Source organism: Mustela erminea, chromosome 13 (genome assembly GCF_009829155.1).
Source record: "Mustela erminea isolate mMusErm1 chromosome 13, mMusErm1.Pri, whole genome shotgun sequence".
NCBI lineage: Eukaryota > Metazoa > Chordata > Mammalia > Carnivora > Mustelidae > Mustela > Mustela erminea.
In genome coordinates, this window is record NC_045626.1 from 30,320,573 (window position 1) to 30,337,319 (window position 16,747).

Genomic DNA, 16,747 nt, shown 5'->3' on the forward strand with positions numbered 1-16,747 from the left:
AGCACCTCATCCTCTAAAACCACAGAAGAAGACACACACTTAGAAAGTTTGTAGAGATAGAAAATATTGTGAAACCATTGCTCAGGAGACTGTTCAGAAAAAGGAAAAACGGTGAGTATTACCAAGGGTCCAGCTGATGATTTAATATAGAGGATATTTTGTTTGAATAAAATGTTGAGAAATTAAGTAACCCAGGAAATGTTGGATATCAGGAGGATAAAAATAAGTAAAACTCTCATGTTGTTTATGATCAAGTTGGGAAGGACTTGACAGTACCCATGTGCAGCTAGTTTCTTCATAAGAGTTACCAGGGAGTGGTTTTGATATTTAATGTAGAGGAAGAACTGGAAGTGATAGAGGAAGCTTTTGTTGGGTTCAGAAATCTGATATCATTTGATCTCAGGCATTGCAGGGCGGGTAATTTTTAACAGACTGAAAAGCAGAGCATGGGGTAAAAGGCACATCAGGAACAAAGCTGCAGAGGCTGAAGTGGTATATGTGTTCAGGAAGGTGTGGTAGAGAAAGTGCTCATTTGAGGGCTAAGAATTAGGAGAGAAGGTTGGGGAAGAGAGTAGCAGACTTTTTAAGAAGGCTCATGGGAGTATGTATACACATAGAGGTGTGTGCCACACAATGTCATATATAAAATGCATATGACATAAATATACAAATAAAAGTGTATATATAATTATTAAATATATAGTAGACATATAAATAATAATTGTATAAAGAACATACACAGAATATCATACTTAAGATCACTGGACACCAAAATAAAAGATGTAACAATCTCTGAGATTTGTATCTTACGTAACATGTATCATGCTAACTTCACACTCTTAGTGAACGTACAGCGTATTCAATACTCTAATTATAAACGAGCAACTGGTAAACCAAGCTCTGGGATCTCTATCATCTAGATCTAGATCTGAGAGAAAATCAGCTCCACGGTACTCACGCCATCTCTTTATTTCACTGAGCCAGTGCCTCACATCCCAACTCCAATCTCATGGGCCAACGTTTTGCAGAAACTGTGCCAGGATCAGCCCTGAAATGGAAATGAAGGCAATTTGGAGGGTTAGAAGAGATCTGGGTTTCAGACAGCTTACTTAGGTTTACAGTTTTGTGTCAGTGACATTATGCCCGCATTATCCATGCCTCATTTTGCTCCCATCCCCTTAGTTTCCCAAAGATAAATGTAAAAACTGAAATTCTCCCTGGACTATAAAGGTGACTGCTTCTTTCCAAGTCTGAGCTCATTGCCAAAGTCTTTATTTGACTTTAGCAGTCTAGCAAGTAAGAAGATGGACATCTCAAGGAGAACACAGGTAGGGCTTGCTCAGCAGACCCTCTTCATGAGAACACTTATTCCTATTTCTCAAGAGAAAGTAAAAAACAAAATAAACAAACAAATTAAGACCTCCTCATGAACTCTGTATTTGTCAAGGAGGAATTTCTGTTGAAATAAGTAGTATATGTGTCCTAATCTTAATTTCCCCCAAAATAGACATAGATTCAAAAAAAATCAAATGTTAGTATCTTACTCAGACAATGAAGGAAATGCTGGTATGGGAGTGGGGAATTGAAATAAGAAAGGGAAGCATACTAAAGGCAAGAGAAGCAGTAAATGGTAAATTTTCAAGCCAACTACCACTACAGGAGGCTGGAGATTCAGCCAACAGGGTAAATTTAGGTGCTAGCAGAGCACTCACACCTCAGAATTATTCCACCAAAAGGATGCAAAGCTGGGGTTTCTCAAAAAGTGTTCAAGAAATCCCTTTGCCAGCAGGTAGAAGCTGACCAGTGTGCACTGAGAGGAAGATACAGTTAGTTGGGGAAATGGTAGCATCCGCCTTCCAAAGGTGAAATGCTTTTGCAAGTTTATATGTATCATAAATTATCAGAAATAGACTTTTTGGAATTTCTTTTTCAAGTCTTCCTACAATTCAAATGAGTTTAGTTATTATTATTATTTTTGCAACACTCTTTTCCCTTTTATAAGCTGAGCACATGCAGTCAATTTAGTTGCTAGCCTAGTTTTACAATAGCAAAAGGAATCTCATAATACAAATTATATGTTGCATCATAGTCAGTGAATATCTGTTTAATAAAAAAGAATTTACTTCAACAACTTCCTTATCATGGTGGAACTTCCCCTCTTTTTTTTTTTTTTATTGTACAGCATCATTTATGAACACCTACTATATATAGAACAATCTGGCTGTCAGAAAAGATACAAAAGAACCTGAAACATAATTGCTGGCTTGTGGAATTTCCATCAAAGCAGAAAATTCTTGACAAGTACATAAAAAAAGATGCAAAACATACAAAAGATATAACATAAATAGATGTAAACAAATCAGTTAACCAGGACATATATATTGAGTGTCCTTCTTCTACTAAATGACATGGTAAATGCTATGTGACAAAGCCAAAGCCTTATACTCCCAGAGTTTACAGTATGTATACTTGGAAGAAATCCTAACAATGAAGGTAAGAGAATCCGACAAGAGAACACACACTGAATTCATACACTCAGTAGTATACAGTCAAGTGATTTCAGAGCAGGGAGCCATGACAATGGGGTATCTAGAAAAATGCTTCCTGTAGTAAAACAGAGAAGACTTTCCAGATTAGTGTTATCAAAAGAACAGAGGAACACATTGTGGAAAAGTAATTGTGTGGATCTGTTTGTTTCCCTTGAATTTGCTGGTGTTTTTCTGAGTTAATCAAGCCAATGTTCTTTTGGTGACAAAAGCATATGTTCTGGCATTACTTACAATTTCTCATCATTATCGACAAAATATAGTTTTGTGCAAACATCAAACATAAAGTTCTCATGTCTAAACGTAGTAATTTGACCTGAGAATGCATTTTGCAAACGTGAGGCCAATTTGCCTCCTGGGAACCAGAACTGATGCTTCTCTCAATGGAATGTACTGATTTTCTTTTGTTCCCATGACAAAAGAGCCAGAGCTATGAAAAAAAACAAACAAAACCCAAGAAAGTCTATGCTAGAGATCTGAATGTTTAGTATGTACTAACTCATAATTATCAAACATCTACTATGAATGGGGAACTGTTGTAACCTCCTCTTTGTCCAGGGAGTAGTCTAAGAGAGCAAAATGTAGAGAAACAGGCAAGAATAAAATCTAGCCAGTGACCAAATAAAACCTTCCAGCCAAGGGAAAGCTACTGGAATTATTAATAAGGAGAAAAGCTTAGGAACATTTAGAAATGCATTATTTATTAAGAAACTGTCAGTGGGACTCATAAAAGGCAGGCTGTGAGTGAAAAATATGCTTGTTTGGGTTGAGTATATTACTGAAGACAGGCTGGAGATAAGCTGGAAACAAAAGGGAACATTAATCTACTCTCAGGAAGGCATTTGTTATGGCAGCAACTATTGCCGTGGTTTTAAGCAAATGAATCACCGTATGTGGTGAAAGCAAGTACGAGTAATTAAAGAACAAAGGTTGTATGTTGTCTCAGCGATGGAGGTGAATTTAGTCATCTCATCTTGGGGCCAGTTAGAGGAGAGTCTACACACCAGACTGCGTGACCTGCCTCGTGAGAAATGAGAAAACGGACAGGAGACAACCAAATAAATACATGAGGATTAGGCAAGGAACATCTGACTGAGCAACTGAATGATGAGGCTTTCCCACTAACAAGAAACATGAGGCGTTCACTGTCTTGTTAATTTTGGCCATTCTAACTGGTGTAAGGTGGTATCTCAATGTGGTTTTGCTTTGAATCTCCCTGATGGCTAATGATGAGAATATTTTTTCATGTGTCCGTTAGTCATTTATATATCTTCTTTGGAGAAGTGTTTGTTCATGTCTTCTGCCCATTTTTTTGACGTGATTATCTGTTTTTTGAGTGTTGACTTTGAGGAATTCTTAATAGATCTTGGATATCAGCCCTTTGTCTGTCCTGTCATTTACAAATATCTTCTCCCATTCCGTGGGTTGCCTCTTTATTTTGCTGACTGTTTCCTTTGCTGTGCAGAAGCTTTTTATCTTGATGAAGTCCCAAAAGTTCATTTTCACTTTTGTTTCCTTTGCCTTTGGAGACATGTCTTGAAAGAAGTTGCTGTGGCTGATGTCGAAGTGGTTACTGCCTACGTTATCCTCTAGGATTCTGATAGATTCCTGCCTCACTTTGAGGTCTCTTATCCATTTCGAGTCTATCTTTGTGTATGGTGTAAGATACTTGTGGAGCATAAGGAATAACATGGAGGACATTAGGAGAAGGAAAGGAAAAGTGAATTGGGGGAAATCGGAGGGGGAGATGAACCATGAGAGACTGTGGACTCAGAGAAACACACTGAGGGGAGGGAGGTGGGGGATTGGGGGAGCCTGGTGGTGGGTATTAAGGAGGGCACGGGTTGCATGGAGCACTGGGTGTGGTGCATAAACAATGACTATTGGAACACTGAAAAAATAAAATTAAATTTAAAAAAGAAAGAAAGAAAGAAAGATGAGCATTATCTGTGCAGAGCCCTTCTGTACCCCCACAGATGACTGGGAAACTGCTGGTCAGGACACACTGGGGTGAAAGTGGGGAGGGGGGTGGATTTTATCTCCAAAGCCCCTAAGTATTCACCTCTCTCATGCGCAAGCAGAAGAGTTAAGTTAATGCCACAGGGATTTTATGCAATAAGCTCAGACCTTAGACCAAGCAGATCTGGAGTCAAACCTGATTCTGCCACTTACTAGCTACATAATTTGGACTAGTGTTCTTGCAGTCTTTTTGTGTACAATGGGAATAGTAACACCAACCTCACATAGTTATATGAAGGTTAAAAATTTTAAAGAATTAATGAACATGAAGGGTCCAACAGAGTTGCTGGCATATAGCTGGAGCTTAGTGAATATGAGCGACTTTCTCTTTTCTCAGCCTGGTATATAATACTTTCTTAAACACAAGGAGAATAGTTTGATACAGATCTGCTCATTATATTTGGAGTACATATCACTGATATACTCCAAAGCTTTGTTATTTCTCCATTTGGTTCAGTATACACTGACAGAGGTAGATTAAAATCTCATAGAATAATTCTGTGTTGATTTCTGAAATGTTCGTTTTATATGAGTTGCTGTATTCATATTTGATAAATGAATTGTTGGTTTTTCTATCTTCATTGTGGATTCTACCCTTTATCTTTATAAAATAATCTTCTTTTCTTATAAAATAATTCTCTTTTGCCAATTTTTCTTGAGTTCTAGAATATTATTGAAATTAACATTGTCAACATTTTTTTGCTTGAGTAGTTGTCATTTCATTTCTATTTTTAACTGCTGTATGTTACTTTATTCTTAATGAATTTTTTATAAGCAGAATAAAGTTTAAAAAAAGCTCCTGAGTCTTCATATTTTAATCTGCTTCAATTAAGTAATAATTGATAATTTACACGTTCAATATGATAGTTTATCTTGATTTTTATTTCCTTTTTAAAGTATTTTAATGTTTTTGCTCTTTGTTTCATTTCATGTTTTAATATTATAAATTATATTTCCTTTGCTTTTCTTCTCTAGAATTTATAACATACAAAGTAAGCTTTAATTCTTCTAAAATTTATCTCTAGTTTTTTCTGAAAATATTCTTGTTCTTATGTTTTTTCTTATTACTAAAAGTTCAGGGTATCTTCAGATACCTTTGCTCCCACCCAGTAGGAGTATGTGGGATTTTTACTACTTCTATCCAGTTGCTAATCTCAATCTTACTCTTTATTCTCACATTCCTCTTTTATAAACTGAACTTCAGACTCGTCTCCTCAGCTTCAGACTCGCCTATCCAGCTGGCTATTGATAACCTCAAAGGGATATCTATTAAACATCTCAAACATAATATGTTCAAAATTCATCTTTTGATTTTTTCCTACAAATCTGCTTCAGTCAGTGTCTTCTCTATCTCACTGATGGACATTCTGTCCTTCTTGTTACTCATGCCAGAAACCTTGGAGTAAATCTTGACTCCTTACCCAGTTACTTACCAAATTTTAGTGGCTGTCTCTTAATTTTTTCTCTACTATCCTGTCTCTTCTCTCTCCAACTTTGACTCCCTAAGCATCACCTTTTACCCACCTGGATTATTGCAATAGTCCCCTACCTAGTGTCCTTCCCTCCCTTGCCTCTTATAGCCTACTGTCTGTATAGCAGCCAAAAGAAAACTGGTCATAAACTATCTTTTGTGATTTTTCCATATTCTCAGTTTTCCTCATTTCCTCTAATGTAATAGAGGCACTCTAGAAAAGAAGCCAAGGTCCTTGCAGCTTTGCTTGGAAGATTGTCAGCTAGGAGATTCTCCTCACCCCCTATATCACACCAAGAAGTGAACTAAAAGCATCCTGCCATTGAGTTAAACCATGAGATTTTGTTGGCGAGTGGTGTGGGTGTTGCTTCAGAATAGCCTCAACTAATCCAGAAATTATTATCAAAAGTGAGATGTCACTGAAAAAAAAAAAAATCCTAAAACACAGAGTATTGACTTAGAAGTTACATATCAACTGGTGACAAGAACTATTATAGGTCAACTGGTCTGTTGGAGGTAGTTATAATTGGCAAAATATTTGTTAATACCACCAGTTACTACAACTTAGGAGACAGCTCATGAGTTTACTGACCTTAAAACTCCAAGGGAAAAGGTTAGAAAACATAACATTAGTAGCTAGATACTCACTAATCCCATCTGATCTAAACTCATAGGAATACTGCAGTAACAAACTTCTCTTGAATTAAGATTATATGACAGAGTACTTGACAGTGGAATGTGGGTAGAAGGGATGATGGCCATATTCAAATGGGGTACAAGATCTCCAGTATGCTCTCATTTATCCATCTATAGAGTAGACAACAGAAAGTTTGGAGGGGGCAGGGCCACACATAAGGAAAAAAAAATATGTGAAAGGCATATTTTCTGAACTTCTTGCTATCTAAGAAATTCCTTTTGGCTTCTTCTACTGAAGAATTCTTAGTCCTCAATATTTTTGCTGAAAACTCTATACTCATGTTACGTCTCATTTTTTTCTAACATTTGGTATTACTAAGACAAATGCTGGTGCCCACATAATGTTTGATCATGATATTAAATTGTTCTTTTCAAACTGTTACTTGTGTGAGATTTTTCTCATGTTCTTTACTAACCTTTGGTCTATTAAATCTATCTCTTTGGGACACATGGAGTCTTTCAATCTAAATACCCATCATTTCTTCAACTTGGAAATGCTTTTCTTTACATCCTAGATTATTGTTTCCTTCCCATTTGCTTTTTAACATTTTCTTGTTTCATTTTATAGAAGAGCCATAAATCTGATAGAAGTATTACCATTTAAAAATATATTTTCTCTGTTTTCACACAGCAGTGGTATTCCCTTCCATTTAGGTGTGTCTTGATTTTATACCACATTCTACTGATTCAACTTTCTGTAACCTGAATTCTTACCATGTGTAATTTCTAAGTATTACCCTTACAGTTTTCAATGGCATTCTTTTTCTCAGGGAGTTCTATGTCCATGGATATACCTTTTAGCATCATCTTCCGTTTTAGCTTTTTCTTTCCTTGTGAACTTGTTCTTTCACAGACATAGACCATTAAAACTCTGCCCTTTGGAATATAGCAAGTAATTTTCTCAAGTTTCAGCAGAACATTTCCAGATGTTTTTTCTCACAAATCTTCATTGTTGATATTTATTTCCTTTCCCATGTCCTACAGGGCACTTTTATGTCTGCATGTCACTCAGTTATAAATAAGGCAAATCTACTTAACCCTCATTACATGTCAATAGAAAGAGTGTTTGTATAGAGATATTCTTTGCCTTCCTTCACCATTTATTTGGGAGACAGAGGAGCCTACTTCCTCGATGCACAGCCAGAAGATGGCTGTATCAGCAAAGCTTCTCCCCAAATCCCATTATCTTGTACCCATTTATCTAGTGAGCTTTACTAGTTTAACATAATATTTTTTTCTCTCCCCACTGCTGATCTGAATCTCTAAATGGTTAAAACACCTTATAAACCATAATTCTAAGCCTAGCATTTTACCAGGGATCATGCTGTGTCATATTTTCATTTCATTTGTTGAGTCATTGATTTGCTTAACAATATGTATTACTCAATAAAAATAAGTTCTCTAACTTCAAGATGTGAGTTCAGGTAGATGAAGTTACAATCTAACATCATTCAAGGGAACTAGCTCTAGATGAAAAGCTATACCACCTTCTTCAGCCTCCAGCCTAGCACCTTCTGGCCTAATGTTATTTGAAAGGCCAATAAAAAAGGAATGGGCCAATATTACTCTAATCCCATTTAAAAAACAAACAAACCAACCCAGATTATAAAACAAAACAGTAAAGTTTTCTTCATTTTATACATCACTGGTCTCTGCGCTATGAGCAGGAAGTGGGGGAGGCCAAAATGTCTTTACATCTTTTGGATGAGCAGAGTTGTTTTTATTCTTAAGCTAAGATGCTATTAGGAAGTCAAATATTTTCCCCCAAAAGCTCAATTTCCTTTGTAACCAACCTGTTGAAGGCCTTAAGTTGAATGCTTGGTCTTTGCCTTTTGGGTTATAAACTTGTTTTCTATTTCTTTTTTTCTATCTTTCTCTATCTTGAATGTGCCTACCATCAATTTTCTGTTTCCATTACTTTCCTTTTTACACGTGAAGTTCTCCTTCTGATCTATTTCACCGATTCCACTAGCTTCAACCCAAGGTGCATGAAGAAACCTCACATAGTTCTTCAGCCCTCACTAGTCTCCTGATAACCCTCCCCACATACACAACTCCATGTCAGACATCCCATCCTGACATGCTAATGGACACACAATACAACTCCACATCTCAACAACAAAGCCAATCTTCTCTGACTGCCAAAATAAAAAAATCACTCCTCTTACCATTTCCCTTCCATGTAATGAGAACCTAATCCTCTCCATCAGTCAGGCTTGAAATCTTAGAAGCACTTTGCTGATCTTCTCTTCCTGAGCACACTTCCAATAACTTGGTCCTTTAAAAACACCATTAACTTCCTCCAGAACTTTTCTGAATAGCTTAATATATAGCAATTACAATCCTCATTTTATTTATCATTATCATTTAGCATAAACTGAAGCTTCTATATACAAGAAATTGTACTAAGGGCTTTAGAGTTAATCTTCATGAAAATCCCACATGATGGTTACTCTTCGTTTATCCAATTTATAGATGAGGAAACTACACCTTAAGGAAGTTGGAAGTTTCCCAAGTTAATATAACTAGTAAAGTGTTAGGAAATGTTCCTCCTTGGAGGACAGTAGAATATAGAAAGAAAATAGGCTTTGAGGTTGGATGAATATACCTATACCTTGCTTCTTTTATTTAGTTTCTTTGTGGAGCTATTTAATATTTCTGGACTTTGGTCTCCACATTTATATAATATAAATAATCACAGAGTTATAGTGAAAATTAAGCCTAAAGTATCTAAAACAATACAAATATGGATGGCCCTTCAACATGAAGGTTAAGAGTAGCAACTCCCCACTCGGTCAAAAATCTGTGGACAACTTTTGACTCCCCCAAAATTTAACACCTGCTGACCAAGGCCTTACAAGTAACATCAACATTCAATTAACACATATTTTGTAGGTTATATAATATATTGTATTCTTAGAGCAAAGCAAGCCAGAAAAAGGAAATTTTAAGAAAAATATAAAATACATTTATAGTACTATACTACATTTATACTAAAAAATTCCATGTATAAGTGGACCCATGCAAACTTATGTTCTTCAAGTGTCAACTATAATTTTAAAAGCTAATTCTCTTTTCTCTAGTACAAAAACAAAAGGACCTGTTGAGCTTCTTTTGGTCAACTAATTTGGAATATGAGAGTTTCTGTGATCCCTAAATCTTATCTAAGAGGCAAATATAAATGTATATAGCTTTTGTTCTCCTGTTTTAATATTCAGCTTTAAATCTTGACATTTAAAAATGTTAAATTAATGGGTCATCAATTCCAAATAAATTATCATCTTTAGAGGTGATGCTAATCAATGGAGGACATGGCAGTGTTGGTTTCATAAAGGCTCATTTGACATTGAAGAAGATGTGATAATAATGGCTTGGTATTTGTGATTTTTACTTACTTATCATGTCATTACCACAGCAAACTTAATAGCTCTAATTAAACCCTTTGATGCTATTACCTCTACCAAGATGATGATGGTAATCATGTTATTATATAGATTATATTAATAATAGGGCTGGCTTTCTTAGAAATAAAGGAGTGATAACAATAATAATTTAACTGTGTCCATATTTTTCACGTATCAGCAGAGCAGCAAAATATTAGACATGCACTGTGTGAGAAGGCAGCCTAGGCACAATAGCTGTAGAAGGAGACTTGAGACATAAGGTAACTGGTTGGAAATGGGGGGATATATAGAGAGAGAGAGAATGTCACATAATGGTAGCTCAGGGACATTCCGATAAATTCACCTATACCAAGAAAAAGTATTTGCACAAAAGAATCCTGACACCAGGGGAACCTGGGTGGCTCAGTCAGTTAAGTGTCTGTCTGGGGTCAGGTCATGATCTTAGAGTCCTGGGATCAAGTCCCATGTCGGGCTCTCTGCTTATCGGGGACCCTGCTTCTCCCTTTCCCTCTGCCTGCCGCTACCCCTGCTTATACACATTCTCTCTCTGTCAAATAAATAAATAAAATTTTTAAAAAATCATGACATCAGAAAAAGTAGTGTAGAAGTGAGAAGCCTATGTTCTAAGACCCAGAAATAGTACTGTGGATATAAGCAAAGATTCTAAGAGACAAAGGACAGAGTTGAGGCAGAGAATTTGAGAGGTCAATGGACAGGAAAGGGGGGAAAGCAGGGAGGGGCAGATAGAGAAATAGAGTATAAATTTAATGATGAGATGCTACTCTCTGAGTCAAGGAAGCAATGAATGTTAAGTTTAACAACGGTCTAGATTTGAAGAGGAATGAGGTAAGTCTGAGACAAGTCTCCCAGTAGCCATGAAATTCTCTCCTTGGCCTTGTGTTTACAATATAGAGAACAACAATTGACAGAAGACATTCTAGTAGACTTTAAGCTAACATGATAAATGTCACTCTGGTTCTCAAGTACTCTTCTAGTTCAAGGTTAAGATGTTCTTGTAATGTTCCATTTAGGCATTTAATGTTTTTCAGATAAAATGATTACAATGTTTATGTGTTTAACTAACTTGCATCTAAAAAATTATAATCCAATTCTTTCCAGTGAGGAGGAATAACTAGCATCTAAACAAAGAAACGTTTCTATTTTCAATCATTAGACAAAAAAGAGACCAATGAAGTTACTGATTCTAATTCCATCATTTTAAAGCTAAAGAAACTCAAATCAGTAATATATGGTACTTACCTATGGTAGTTAGCATTAGCCAGTGGAAGAGCTAGATCTAAAATGCCTACTTTCTAATTCCTAGACGATTTTTCTTTCCCTACTAAGTAATACTATCCTTACATTACAATATGTAATTTCTGAAACACTTTCCACATTTTACCTTATTGAATTCTAAAAACATCCCTGAAAATTAGCTAATGAGAAAACTGGGACTTACACGAAAAAACTTAAATACACCCACGTAACTCGTTTCTTCAACATTATCTTCACTCCTTAACTGTCACAGGATCCCAGGTTCATGTATCTACCTACCCTGTGGCGTATCTGATGGAATATCTAATTTGCTTCTCAAACTTAATGTGGTAAAAATGGGATTCCCACATCCAACTTCTGCTCTTACCTGCTGGTCCCCTAGCCTTTCTTGTCTTATTAGATGGCACTGCTGTGCATTCAACCACTGAAATCTAAGTACAGTTCTTAAGTCCTCTCTTCCTCTTCTTCCCAGTGTCATGGTCATTCAGCAAATCTACTGAGTACCTCCAATACATAGCCCAATGTCTGCTTCTTAACAACTCCACTTCTGCCATATTTTGGGAACAAGAGTTTCAGAGCTCTGAACAATGGACACTCTGACAATATCTGCTCATCTGTCCCTGTGACCATCTCCCAAACTGGAAAAAAATAAGGCTTTATATTGTATGCATTCATATGCCTAAGTACAAGTATGTTTGGTGAATATTAAATTAATTGAATTGTAATAAATATGTACACCCATCATCAAGGAAATCTTGAAGCCCCTAGTATTGCAGGCTCCCTTCATGTTCGAATGTGCTCTCCTTCCCATCCCCTTCAAAAAAGAAGCCATGCTCCTGACCTTTGTGTGTAGGAATCTTGTGTTCTGCTTTATAGTTTTATAATAGATTATTATAATCCAAAATCACATTTTTATAGTTTTTCTTGTCTTTAGACTTTAAAGAATTGGAATCATAGTAGTTACAGTCTTGTGTGACTTGCTTTTTCTTCTCACTCAACATACACGCATCATGAAGTCTGTATAGTTTATACATGTTCATGTGTAGAGCTATGGCTCATTCCTTCCTACTGCTAGATTGTCCATTCTGTCACTCTATAACTGTTTATGAATTTCATATTTTTTATTTGGGCTGTCTTATATATAAATACTACATAGTATTGTGTAGTAGTTTTATATAAAATCATTCTTACATGCCCCCTGGTACACGTGTCCAAGATTTTCTTCAGAGTATATATCTAAGGGTAGAATTGCTGGATTGTAGGACTTAGAGACCTTCAAGTTCATCAAGTAACAACATAAAGCTTTGCAGAGTGGATACAAATACAACCTTCTACTCCCACTAGCAGTGTGTAAGCTTCCCTACAGTCTCACATTCTTGCCAAATCTTGACATTGTCAGAAATTTTAACTTTTGCCAAAATGATTAATGTGAAATGAAGGATTTTATAGTTTTAGTCTCAATTTCTCTGATTTATAGTTAGCTTGAAAATTGTTTCATATTTATTGGTCATTAATTTTTCTTTTTCTATGAAACGTCCTTTCATATCTTTGAATTATTATTTATTTTCTTAATTCATAGGAGTTTTTTTAACATAGTCTAGATGCAAATCTTTTGTTGACTTTATATATGGCAAATATTTTCTTCAGATAGCTTATATTTTCACTTCAAAATATGTAACCTGATAAACTGAAATGTTAAATTTATTTTTAAAAATCCTATGTACATTTTATACTTACTTTACAATCATCTTAGATTGGATTATTGTATATTGAGAAAGGTAAGCACCCAAATTTATATTTTCCCTAATTGAAAACCAATTGCCTCAGCATCAGTTGTTCAGTGGGCCATCCTTTTCTCTGACTGATATGTTTTCCACCCTTGTCATAGAGCAAGATTCTATATATGCCGGATTCTGTCTCCAAGTTCTGTTTTACGTTCCACTGGTTATCTGTCTATCCTTGGGTGAATCTAACCTGCTCTTAATTATTAAGACAGAATAGAGAGCCAGTATAGTGTCATGCTCAGGAGAGTGGACTCTGGCACCAGTTACCTCAGTTTGATTTCTAGTTCATTTCCATTTGTGTTAGCTGTGTGACCCAGAGCAGGTTCCCCATCCTTTCCCATGTCCATTTGTAAAAATGGAGATAATAACTCTACCTATTCCAAAGGTTAGCTGTGGAGACTAAATAAGTCAATAAATATTTTTTAAAAACTTGTAAAAATGCTGATGTGTAGTAATGCTTCATATATGTTAGCATTGCTTTAAAAATTAATTTTCCATTACATGCATTTCATTCAGACTATCAATAAAGCTGGTCCCCAAAAAAAGTAGTCTGTTATTAGATAGGCAAATAAAAACCACATTCTGTCTTCTCCTCATTTTCAAAATGTAATTAATATCATTACTTTTCAGGTCATACCTGCTGTCCTCAAACCTGCTGTCATTTCTCCATGAGGAATTGTCCTTGACAAGTATTTTGGCCCCTTTCCCTGGCCTGCTACCAGCCTTCTGCTTATTTCCTGGGACCTGCCGAGTGATGTATTGTTTCCAGCCTCAGTATTGTTTAATGTTCATACCCCAAACACTAATTGAAGTTTCCAGGAGCTTATTCCTGCAAGCCAACTTTATGTTAGTGCTGGGTCCAATCTGTCCAAGGCCCCCTGGGAAATCATCCATCCAAATGTAGGGATGCAGGGGCTTGGTCATCTGGCTACAAACCAGAGGTTTTGCCATGGTCCTTTTGGCTTTGAGGTCTTTAGCCTTGAAAGTCCACATTTTAGGAGAAGGTTTATTAAGGGAGAGACTGAAGCATCTCTGAAAGTCCTCCAAAAAGTCTGTTTTATCTGAGTAAAGAATAGGCATAGTTGTTAAGAAAAAAAGTGAATATGTTCTCCAGGTTGCGATATGCTCTGTGTGCTCTGCCTAAGACAGAGCAAAAAATAAGTTATTTGTCGGATGGACCAATGATGATGATGATACACTTTATCTTTGCAAATCCCTTTCTCTGAAAGGCTTTCTCACATACGCAATTTTCACCTTATCACCTTGGGAAAAAATTCTCATCACTCTTCCTATCAGCCTCATTTTTACCACTGAAAAACTAAAGAAATGGCAAATACATGGATTAAATCAAAGTTAAACTGTTCCATGTTTCTTCTCTCACTTTCTGATTTAGCAGTTTTTGAATGTATGACAGGAACTGTTAGCTAATAGAAAAGCAAAGATGATTAAAATAATGTTCTCAATACCATGTGTTGTCTTGCCCACTGACCTACAGCTTCATGTTGCAGAAGGTACAATAAAGGTGTAAATACATTTGTATACAACAAAATTACAAATGTTGTCACAGAGATCCGTCCAATGCACTAACAGGAGCAGGATTACAGAGGTCTACATTCTACTTAGAATGACCAAGGTCTTAAAGAATCAACAGAAGCTCCCAAGATAAAGAATGAAGTAAGGAGGTTAGAGACAGGCAAAAGCTTAAAGAAGAAAGGTGATCTTTGTCTTCAGGAATTGAACAGAGTTCCATTGGGATTAAAAAAAAAAAAAAAAAGAGGATGGACATGGTATAATTTAAAGGGAGGTGAAAAACTAAAGTTAGCAAAATAAATAAATTAAGAACTTATTTTGGCTATTATGAAGAGTGAGACTATAAATGTGTATATGTTATCTAAGCACCAGTTTTTCATTATTTGGGCTACATGATTAGAAGAGCAATCACTAGGTCACATGGTAATTTATGTTTAACTTTTTGATGAACTGTTAAATTGTTTTCCACAGTGGCTGAAACATTTTATATTCCTACCAGCAAGGTATAAGGATCCAGTTTCTCCTCATCATTGCCAACATTTGTTATCTGCCAACTTTTTGATTGTCAAAACTTTTATATTCCATCTTTTTTATCAGAGCGTCCTAAGGGATGTGAAATAATATTTCATTGTGGTTTTGATTTGTATTCCTCTGTTGACTAAGAATATGGAGCCTCTTTCAATATGCTTGGTCACTTGTATATCTTCTTTGGAAAAATGCCTTTCCAGTCTTTAGCCCATTTTTTTTTTTTTTAAGATTTTATTTAGTTATTTGACAGCGAGAGAGCGATCACAAGTAGGCAGAGAGAGAGTAGGAAGCAGGCTCTCTGCTGAGCAGAAAGCCCTATACTGGGCTCCATCCCAGGATCCTGAGATCATGACCTGAGCCAAAGGCAGAGGCTTAACCAACTGAGCCACCTGGGCACCTCCCTTTAACCCATTTTTGAATTAGGGTGGGTCTCTATCTTTCAGTTGTGAGTTTTAAGAATTCTCGATATCTTTTGGATAGTAGATCCTTGTCAGATAGGTGACTTGCAAATATTTTCCCCTATTCTATAGATGATCTTTTTGCTTTCTTGATAATGTGCTTTGATAAAAAGAAGTTTTGAATTTCTGTGAATTTCAGTGTATTTCTCTTGTTACTCATACTTTTGGTATATTTAAGAATACAATGTCAAATTTACAGCTATAATGATTTACCTCCATATTTTCTTTTAAGAGTTTATGTTTTTAGCATTTACATTTATATTGTTGATCCATTTTGAGTTAACTTTGTATTTGGTGTGATGTATGAATCCAACTGCATTCTTTCACCAATGAAAGCTCTTGGAACCCTTGTCAAAAATGAATTAGCTGGGCGCCTGGGTGGCTCAGTGGGTTGAGCCGCTGCCTTCGGCTCAGGTCATGATCTCAGGGTCCTGGGATCGAGTCCCGCATCGGGCTCTCTGCTCAGCAGGGAGCCTGCTTCCTCCTCTCTCTCTCTGCCTGCCTCTCTGCCTACTTGTAATCTCTCTCTGTCAAATAAATAAATAAAATCTTTAAAAAAAAAAAAAGAAAAGAAAAGAAAAACTCAACAATAAATAAAATCTTAAAAAAAAAAAAATGAATTAGCTAGAGGCGCCTGGGTGGCTCAGTGGGTTAAAGCCTCTGCCTCAGCTTGGGTCATGATCCCAGGTTCCTGGGATTAGGCCTCGCATCAGGCTCTCTGCTCGGCAGAAAGCCTGCTTCCTCCTCTCTCTCTCTCTCTCTGTGTGCCTCTCTGCCTACTTGTGATCTTTATCTGTCAAATAAATAAATAAAATCTTTAAATAAGAAAAATCAATTTGCTATACACGCAAGGGTATGTATATGTACAGATGTACATATCCGAGTTCTACTCCATCAATCTAGAAGTCTATTCTAATGTCAGTACTATATTATCTTCATTACTGTCACTCTATAGTATGTTTTAATATTGGGAAAAATTAGTCTTTTAACTTTGTTATTTTTTTTTACAATGTTGTTTTGAAGACTGAATTAGGGT

General features: G+C 36.1%; 1 long non-coding RNA gene across 2 annotated transcripts in view; it reads right to left on the reverse strand.

Moving 5' to 3' along the window:
- The window catches only part of LOC116572423, a 249,813-nt gene that overhangs the window by 192,537 nt on the left and 40,529 nt on the right, over window positions 1–16,747 (reverse strand). For both annotated transcript variants that reach the window (XR_004278309.1, XR_004278310.1), the window contains exon 2: window positions 959–1,048. This is a non-coding gene — a long non-coding RNA (uncharacterized LOC116572423). The remainder of the gene's footprint in view (window positions 1–958; window positions 1,049–16,747) is intronic.